The 9766-nt window shown below is 46.8% G+C and overlaps 1 non-coding gene and 1 pseudogene across 1 annotated transcript; both read right to left on the bottom strand.

The window, feature by feature from the left end:
- LOC143504946 (28S ribosomal RNA) overlaps positions 1-284 on the bottom strand; it is a 5518-nt pseudogene extending 5234 nt beyond the window's left edge.
- A 599-nt stretch (positions 285-883) lies between these two features.
- LOC143504943 (5.8S ribosomal RNA) lies at positions 884-1037 on the bottom strand. The gene has a single exon (XR_013127665.1). It is a non-coding gene; the product is annotated as a 5.8S ribosomal RNA (ribosomal RNA).
- Positions 1038-9766: the final 8729 nt, after the last annotated feature.

Genomic DNA, 9766 nt, shown 5'->3' with positions numbered 1-9766 from the left:
CCCGACTCCGAGAAGACTGTCACCCCGGCGGGGCAGGGGCCATTACCGGCCTCACACCGTCCACGGGCTGAGCCTCCATCAGAAGGACTCAGGCCCCCGGCCCACGCCGAGAGAAAGCAGACTTCCGTACGCCACATTTCCCCTCGCCCCGGGCGGGACGGGGGATTTGGCGCTGGGCTCTTCCCTCTTCGCTCGCCGCTACTGAGGGAATCCTTGTTAGTTTCTTTTCCTCCGCTTAGTAATATGCTTAAATTCAGCGGGTCGTCTCGTCTGATCTGAGGTCGCGTTCGAATGGGGGCAGCACGCCGGTGTGGGAACCGGACGCGCGCCTGAGCCGCCGGTGGCGGTGGGAGGGAGAGGACCCCCACGCGCACACGCGCACCGGGCTGGCAGACACAGGGTCGGTCTCGGCCTCTGCCTCGGACGAGAGGGAGGGAGGGACAGCACACCGTGAGAGGGAGACGCTGGAGGGAGGCACGTCTTGGGCCCCCATAGGACGACGCACCAACCCGAACCAACCGATACACCCGCGCGACCACGCATCCTCCTGCCGGCCTGGTGAGGAAGGGGGAGACACGCACGCGGGCAGCCTGCATGGTTGCCCACCGGCAGCCGCGTGCGCGCTTCTTCCTCGGCCGTAGGAGTATTGCGGGGCCCCTGGAGGACCAGGATCGGGGTGATCGAGAGGCAGGGAGGCCGCAGCCTACGGGGAGACGAGCTCCACAGCGAAACCTAACACGGAGCGTGTGACCCCTCTCTCTAGCCGGGGAGCTAGAGGACCGGGACGCGTCTGAATTTAGGAAGACGGAGGTGACCAGGGCCACCTTCGAACCTCCAACCGCGGTCTTGCCCATTACAGGCACAGTCCGAATGATGGGAATAGCGACCCTCAGACAGGCGTAGCCCTGGGATGAACCCAGGGCCGCAATGTGCGTTCGAAGTGTCGATGATCAATGTGTCCTGCAATTCACATTAGTTCTCGCAGCTGGCTGCGTTCTTCATCGACGCACGAGCCGAGTGATCCACCGCTAAGAGTTGTACTCTTGGTTTTTTCGTGAGAGGCACCAAACATGATAAATGGTTTTTACCATTTTTCAAGTGACGGGCGCCCCGCCGTAGTGCCTGACCCGAGGGACAGGCACCCGAGCACGGGGTCTTTAAACCCGCAGCCCTCTGCGGGCCCCCTCCACACTCGGCACCCGCCCTGTCCGTCTCGGAGGACTGGGTGAGCACGCGTAGCAACGGGGTGTTGGAAAGGGGTGTGTGAATACTGAAGGACCCAGAGGCCTACCTCGTCACCGCCCGCCATGCTCCCAGGAAGGGAGGAGCACTCGTAGCGCTGCCCGAGGTGAGCTTGGGAGCTACAGCACACAGTGAACCCCTCTCCTCACCCGCCGCCCGCCATGTCCACCCCTCCCTGCGGAGAGGAGCACGCGTAGCACCGGGGTGTGGAGGGTGTGAAGACTAAAGCCACCAGGGGGACCACCCAGTCAGCGTCCGCCATGTCTCCAGTACAGGAGAGCACTCGTAGCGCTGCCTGAGGCGGGGTTGATGAGCTAGAGTCCACACGTGGCCCTCCCCATCACCGCCCGCCATGCCTCCGGTAAGGGAGAGCACTCGTAGCGCTGTATGGGGTTGGTTCGAAGACTAGTAGGTACCCGTCACCCGACGAAAAATGGAAGGCAACGGCCACACACGCGCAACCGCTTTGACGACGTCTGAGCCCAGGAAGACAAAGGTGGCGTGAGCCTCCTGCGAACCTCCCAACGCGGGTCTGGTCCTTTACGGGCACAGTCCCGATTTATAGCAACAGACGTAGGGTGCGTGGTGGTGCCGTGAGCCTGAGGTCACCGAATGTGGAAAACCCCACGCACGCCGACAGAGAGAGAGGGCCTCGCGGCCCAGACTCACGCCATTGTGCGTGTGGAAACCGGCCGTAACCGTGTTTTTTAGCGCTTCGCACGAGCCAGAGAGTACCGAGGAGGTGCGCTCGAGATGGGGGGCTGTTTGGAGAGAACAGACCAGCTTGCGCCATCGCTGTTCAGGCGTTAAACATATGATGATCTCCAGTCCGGTACCGAAGCGCACAACCCTTTCCCCAGAGGCCCGAGGAGACGCACAGAGGCTGGGAGGAGGCGCGCCGGGCGGCGCTACCCGTTAATGATCCTTCCGCAGGTTCACCTACGGAAACCTTGTTACGACTTTTACTTCCTCTAGTTAGCGCTTTCGCATCCCACTTCCAATCTACTAAACTGCTTCTGCCGGACACTGCGCGCAGAAGTCCCGGGATTTTTGCCAGCCGGTCCGATGGGTCAGGGCACATCCTGGGGACGCCCCGACGCGTGTCAAAGTGTCGCGGAGCGTCTAGCCCCCCCACGAGGCGGGCAATGAATTATTGAAAAACGGGCATTTTTCGCGCGATACGCAGTTTGGCCACAGAGTGGAGCACATCCAAGTAAATTGGAAGTGGGATTGGTAAGTAACAAAAAGCCCACTTCCAATCTATTCTATTATGTAGATTATTATGGGATGCCCGTTCAATTAGATTGCAAGTGGGATGTTTTGTGATTACCGATCCCACTTCCAATCTATTTCAGCTATTATGGGATGCCTATTCAAATAGATTGCTATTGGGATGTTTTGTGATTACCGATCCCACTTCCAATCTATTTCAGCTATTATGGGATGCCTATTCAAATAGATTGCTATTGGGATGTTTTGTGATTACCAATCCCACTTCCAATCTATTTCCATTATTATGGGATGCCTATTCAAATAGATTGCAAGTGGGATGTTTTGTGATTACCAATCCCACTTCCAATCTATTTCCATTATTATGGGATGCCTATTCAAATAGATTGCTATTGGGATGTTTTGTGATTACCAATCCCACTTCCAATCTATTTCCATTATTATGGGATGCCTATTCAAATAGATTGCTATTGGGATGTTTTGTGATTACCAATCCCACTTCCAATCTATTTCAGCTATTATGGGATGCCTATTCAAATAGATTGCTATTGGGATGTTTTGTGATTACCAATCCCACTTCCAATCTATTTCCATTATTATGGGATGTCTATTCAAATAGATTGCAAGTGGGATGTTTTGTGATTACCAATCCCACTTCCAATCTATTTCCATTATTATGGGATGCCTATTCAAATAGATTGCTATTGGGATGTTTTGTGATTACCAATCCCACTTCCAATCTATTTCCATTATTATGGGATGCCTATTCAAATAGATTGCAAGTGGGATGTTTTGTGATTACCAATCCCACTTCCAATCTATTTCCATTATTATGGGATGCCTATTCAAATAGATTGCTATTGGGATGTTTTGTGATTACCAATCCCACTTCCAATCTATTTCCATTATTATGGGATGCCTATTCAAATAGATTGCTATTGGGATGTTTTGTGATTACCAATCCCACTTCCAATCTATTTCAGCTATTATGGGATGCCTATTCAAATAGATTGCTATTGGGATGTTTTGTGATTACCAATCCCACTTCCAATCTATTTCCATTATTATGGGATGTCTATTCAAATAGATTGCAAGTGGGATGTTTTGTGATTACCAATCCCACTTCCAATCTATTTCCATTATTATGGGATGCCTATTCAAATAGATTGCTATTGGGATGTTTTGTGATTACCGATCCCACTTCCAATCTATTTCCATTATTATGGGATGCCTATTCAAATAGATTGCAAGTGGGATGTTTTGTGATTACCAATCCCACTTCCAATCTATTTCCATTATTATGGGATGCCTATTCAAATAGATTGCTATTGGGATGTTTTGTGATTACCGATCCCACTTCCAATCTATTTCCATTATTATGGGATGCCTATTCAAATAGATTGCTATTGGGATGTTTTGTGATTACCAATCCCACTTCCAATTTATTTCAGCTATTATGGGATGCCTATTCAAATAGATTGCTATTGGGATGTTTTGTGATTACCAATCCCACTTCCAATCTATTTCCATTATTATGGGATGTCTATTCAAATAGATTGCAAGTGGGATGTTTTGTGATTACCAATCCCACTTCCAATCTATTTCCATTATTATGGGATGCCTATTCAAATAGATTGCTATTGGGATGTTTTGTGATTACCGATCCCACTTCCAATCTATTTCCATTATTATGGGATGCCTATTCAAATAGATTGCAAGTGGGATGTTTTGTGATTACCAATCCCACTTCCAATCTATTTCCATTATTATGGGATGCCTATTCAAATAGATTGCTATTGGGATGTTTTGTGATTACCGATCCCACTTCCAATCTATTTCCATTATTATGGGATGCCTATTCAAATAGATTGCAAGTGGGATGTTTTGTGATTACCAATCCCACTTCCAATCTATTTCCATTATTATGGGATGCCTATTCAAATAGATTGCAAGTGGGATGTTTTGTGATTACCAATCCCACTTCCAATCTATTTCCATTATTATGGGATGCCTATTCAAATAGATTGCTATTGGGATGTTTTGTGATTACCAATCCCACTTCCAATCTATTTCCATTATTATGGGATGCCTATTCAAATAGATTGCAAGTGGGATGTTTTGTGATTACCAATCCCACTTCCAATCTATTTCCATTATTATGGGATGCCTATTCAAATAGATTGCTATTGGGATGTTTTGTGATTACCGATCCCACTTCCAATCTATTTCCATTATTATGGGATGCCTATTCAAATAGATTGCTATTGGGATGTTTTGTGATTACCGATCCCACTTCCAATCTATTTCCACTATTATGGGATGCCTATTCAAATAGATTGCTATTGGGATGTGTTGTGATTACCAATCCCACTTCCAATCTATTTCTAGTATTATGGGATGCCTATTCAAATAGATTGCAAGTGGGATGTTTTGTGATTACCGATCCCACTTCCAATCTATTTCCACTATTATGGGATGCCTATTCAAATAGATTGCAAATGGGATGTTTGGCCACTACCCACCCAGGTGGGCGTGTACAAGTTCAGGAATTATGGGTAGGAGCACAGGAAGAGAACCGAATGTCGTAGGGGTCCGAAACTTGGTGGGGGGGTAGTGTGGGACCCCTCAAACAACATATTGAAGCCCCGCCCCCAAAAGTGGGCGTGGCCGGAAGTAGGTGTTCCCATTGGCCGATCGGCTTGAAACTTGATAGGTGGGTAGTGTGGGACCCCTAAAACAACATATTGAAGCCCCGCCCCCCAAAAGTGGGCGTGGCCGGAAGTAGACAGGAAGTAGGTGTTCCCATGGTCCGATTGGCTTGAAACTTGATAGGGGGGTAGTGTGGGACCCCCTAAACAACATATTTAAGCCCCGCCCCCAAAAGTGGGCGTGGCCGGAAGTAGGTGTTCCCATTGGCCGATCGGCTTGAAACTTGATAGGTGGGTAGTGTGGGACCCCTAAAACAATATATTGAAGCCCCGCCCCCCAAAAGTGGGCGTGGCCGGAAGTAGACAGGAAGTAGATGTTCCCATGGTCCGATTGGCTTGAAACTTGATAGGGGGGTAGTGTGGGACCCCCTAAACAACATATTTAAGCCCCGCCCCCAAAAGTGGGCGTGGCCGGAAGTAGGTGTTCCCATTGGCCGATCGGCTTGAAACTTGATAGGTGGGTAGTGTGGGATCCCTAAAACAACATATTGAAGCCCCGCCCCCCAAAAGTGGGCGTGGCCGGAAGTAGACAGGAAGTAGGTGTTCCCATGGGCCGATTGGCTTGAAACTTGGTGGGGGGGTAGTGTGGGACCCCCTAAACAACATATTGAAGCCCCGCCCCCAAAAGTGGGCGTGGCCGGAAGTAGGTGTTTTATGGTCCGATCGGCTCGAGACTTGATGGGGGAGTAGTGTGGGGCCCCTAAAACAACATATTTAAGCCCCGCCCCCAAAAGTGGGCGTGGCCGGAAGTTGTAGTTCCCATGGGCCAATCGGCTCGAAACTTTGCAGGGGAGTTCCGTTAGATAGCACAAACAACATATTAAAAGCTCGTGTCCGTAGGTGGTCGGGAAGTCGAAAAACGAACCAGGAAGTGGAACAGGAAGTGACTTTCCCGAGGTCGTAGGGTCATGAAATTTCATAGGGGATGTCTGGGAGGGCTTTGGAACAACATACTGTAAGCACGGGTCCGAAAGCCAAGCGGAATTTTCACACCACAAACCCAAACTCTATCACGTCCCACTTCCAATCTATTTCCATGTGTCAAATAGATTGGAATTGGGATGCCATTCAAATACATTAACTTAAAGTATTTTAATTTAAATAAATGACTAAAACACTTCAAAAACCATTTATTCATGTTCCCCATGTCTGGTTTATGCAAGCTGAGTGGTCAGAGTTTTGAAATTTCACTGTCCAATACCCCACTATTTTGATGACTTGAATAAATTGGAAGTGGGATCTCCAGATCTCAGCTTTGGAACATGATAGCACGATTCTTTTACCACTCCTCTCTAAGTTTGAGTCCTCCTAACTCACTGTGTGAGTTTGGTGAAGTTTGCAGAAAGTCAAAATTTTGCCTCAAAAAAACTCACAGGGGTACCCCTTAGAGTTTTTTTGAGCCAAAATTTTGACTTTCTGCAATCTTCTCCAAACTCACACAGTGAGTCAGGCACACCTAAACTTAGTGCTGAGCATTGAAATTTTCAAGCTATGTCATTCTGAAGCTGAGATATAGAGATCCCACTTCCAATTTATTCAAGTCATCAAAATAGTGGGGTATTGGACAGTGGAATTTCAAAACTGTGACCACTCAGTTTGCATCAGACAGGCATGGGGAGTATGGATAAATGGTTTTCTAAGCTTAAAATAAGTGTTTTGTAAATTAACTTATACTGTTTTTTTATTGCATCCCAATTCCAATCTATTTGACACATTGAAATAAATTGGAAGTGGGATCCCATTCAAATAGATTGGAATTGGGACGTTGCGTACTTACCGATCCCAATTCCAATCTATTTCAATGGGGTCCTATTCAAATAGATTGGAAGTGGGACGTTGCGTACTTACCGATCCCAATTCCAATCTATTTCAATGGGGTCCTATTCAAATAGATTGGAAGTGGGACGTTGCGTACTTACCGATCCCAATTCCAATCTATTTCAATGGGGTCCTATTCAAATAGATTGGAAGTGGGACGTTGCGTACTTAACGATCCCAATTCCAATCTATTTCAATGGGAGCCCATTCAAATAGATTGGAAGTGGGACGTTGCGTACTTACCGATCCCAATTCCAATCTATTTCAATGGGACCCCATTCAAATAGATTGGAAGTGGGACGTTGCGTACTTACCGATCCCACTTCCAATCTATTTCAATGGGAGCCCATTCAAATAGATTGGAAGTGGGACGTTGCGTACTTACCGATCCCAATTCCAATCTATTTCAATGGGACCCCATTCAAATAGATTGGAAGTGGGACGTTGCGTACTTACCGATCCCACTTCCAATCTATTTCAATGGGACCCCATTCAAATAGATTGGAAGTGGGACGTTGAGTACTTACCGATCCCAATTCCAATCTATTTCAATGGGGTCCTATTCAAATAGATTGGAAGTGGGACGTTGCGTACTTACCGATCCCAATTCCAATCTATTTCAATGGGGTCCTATTCAAATAGATTGGAAGTGGGACGTTGCGTACTTAACGATCCCAATTCCAATCTATTTCAATGGGAGCCCATTCAAATAGATTGGAAGTGGGACGTTGCATACTTACCGATCCCAATTCCAATCTATTTCAATGGGACCCCATTCAAATAGATTGGAAGTGGGACGTTGCGTACTTACCGATCCCACTTCCAATCTATTTCAATGGGAGCCCATTCAAATAGATTGGAAGTGGGACGTTGCGTACTTACCGATCCCAATTCCAATCTATTTCAATGGGACCCCATTCAAATAGATTGGAAGTGGGACGTTGCATACTTACCGATCCCACTTCCAATCTATTTCAATGGGACCCCATTCAAATAGATTGGAAGTGGGACGTTGAGTACTTACCGATCCCAATTCCAATCTATTTCAATGGGATCCCATTCAAATAGATTGGAAGTGGGACGTTGCGTACTTACCGATCCCACTTCCAATCTATTTCAATGGGACCCCATTCAAATAGATTGGAAGTGGGACGTTGCGTACTTACCGATCCCAATTCCAATCTATTTCAATGGGAGCCCATTCAAATAGATTGGAAGTGGGACGTTGCGTACTTACCGATCCCACTTCCAATCTATTTCAATGGGACCCCATTCAAATAGATTGGAAGTGGGACGTTGCGTACTTACCGATCCCAATTCCAATCTATTTCAATGGGAGCCCATTCAAATAGATTGGAAGTGGGACGTTGCGTACTTACCGATCCCACTTCCAATCTATTTCAATGGGAGCCCATTCAAATAGATTGGAAGTGGGACGTTGCGTACTTACCGATCCCACTTCCAATCTATTTCAATGGGACCCCATTCAAATAGATTGGAAGTGGGACGTTGCGTACTTACCGATCCCAATTCCAATCTATTTCAATGGGACCCCATTCAAATAGATTGGAAGTGGGACGTTGCGTACTTACCGATCCCAATTCCAATCTATTTCAATGGGAGCCCATTCAAATAGATTGGAAGTGGGACGTTGCGTACTTACCGATCCCAATTCCAATCTATTTCAATGGGACCCCATTCAAATAGATTGGAAGTGGGACGTTGCGTACTTACCGATCCCAATTCCAATCTATTTCAATGGGAGCCCATTCAAATAGATTGGAAGTGGGACGTTGCGTACTTACCGATCCCACTTCCAATCTATTTCAATGGGAGCCCATTCAAATAGATTGGAAGTGGGACGTTGCGTACTTACCGATCCCACTTCCAATCTATTTCAATGGGACCCCATTCAAATAGATTGGAAGTGGGACGTTGCGTACTTACCGATCCCAATTCCAATCTATTTCAATGGGAGCCCATTCAAATAGATTGGAAGTGGGACGTTGCGTACTTACCGATCCCACTTCCAATCTATTTCAATGGGAGCCCATTCAAATAGATTGGAAGTGGGACGTTGCGTACTTACCAATCCCACTTCCAATCTATTTCAATGGGAGCCCATTCAAATAGATTGGAAGTGGGACGTTGCGTACTTACCGATCCCACTTCCAATCTATTTCAATGGGAGCCCATTCAAATAGATTGGAAGTGGGACGTTGCGTACTTACCGATCCCAATTCCAATCTATTTGAATGGGACCCCATTCAAATAGATTGGAAGTGGGACGTTGCGTACTTACCGATCCCAATTCCAATCTATTTGAATGGGACCCCAATCAAATAGATTGGAAGTGGGACATTGCGTACTTACCGATCCCACTTCCAATCTATTTCAATGGGACCCCATTCAAATAGATTGGAAGTGGGACATTGCGTACTTACCGATCCCACTTCCAATCTATTTGAATGGGATCCCAATTCCAATTTATTTCCATCAGTCAAATAAATTGGAATTGGGATGCCATTCAAATACATTGATTTCTAAGTTTTTTTTTCTTATCACTAAAACACTTCAAAAACCATTTATCCATGTTCCCCATGTCTGGTTTATGCAAGCTGAGTGTTCAGAGTTGGCAGACTGTGGTGTCCAAAACCCTGCTATTTTGATGACTTGAATAAATTGGAAGTGGGATCTCCAGATCTCAGCTTTGGAACATGATAGCACGATTCTTTTACCACTCCTCTCTAAGTTTGAGTCCTCCTAAC

Source organism: Brachyhypopomus gauderio, unplaced genomic scaffold, assembly GCF_052324685.1.
Source record: "Brachyhypopomus gauderio isolate BG-103 unplaced genomic scaffold, BGAUD_0.2 sc346, whole genome shotgun sequence".
Classification (NCBI taxonomy): Eukaryota; Metazoa; Chordata; class Actinopteri; order Gymnotiformes; family Hypopomidae; genus Brachyhypopomus; species Brachyhypopomus gauderio.
This window is presented reverse-complemented; position numbering and strand designations above follow the sequence as displayed.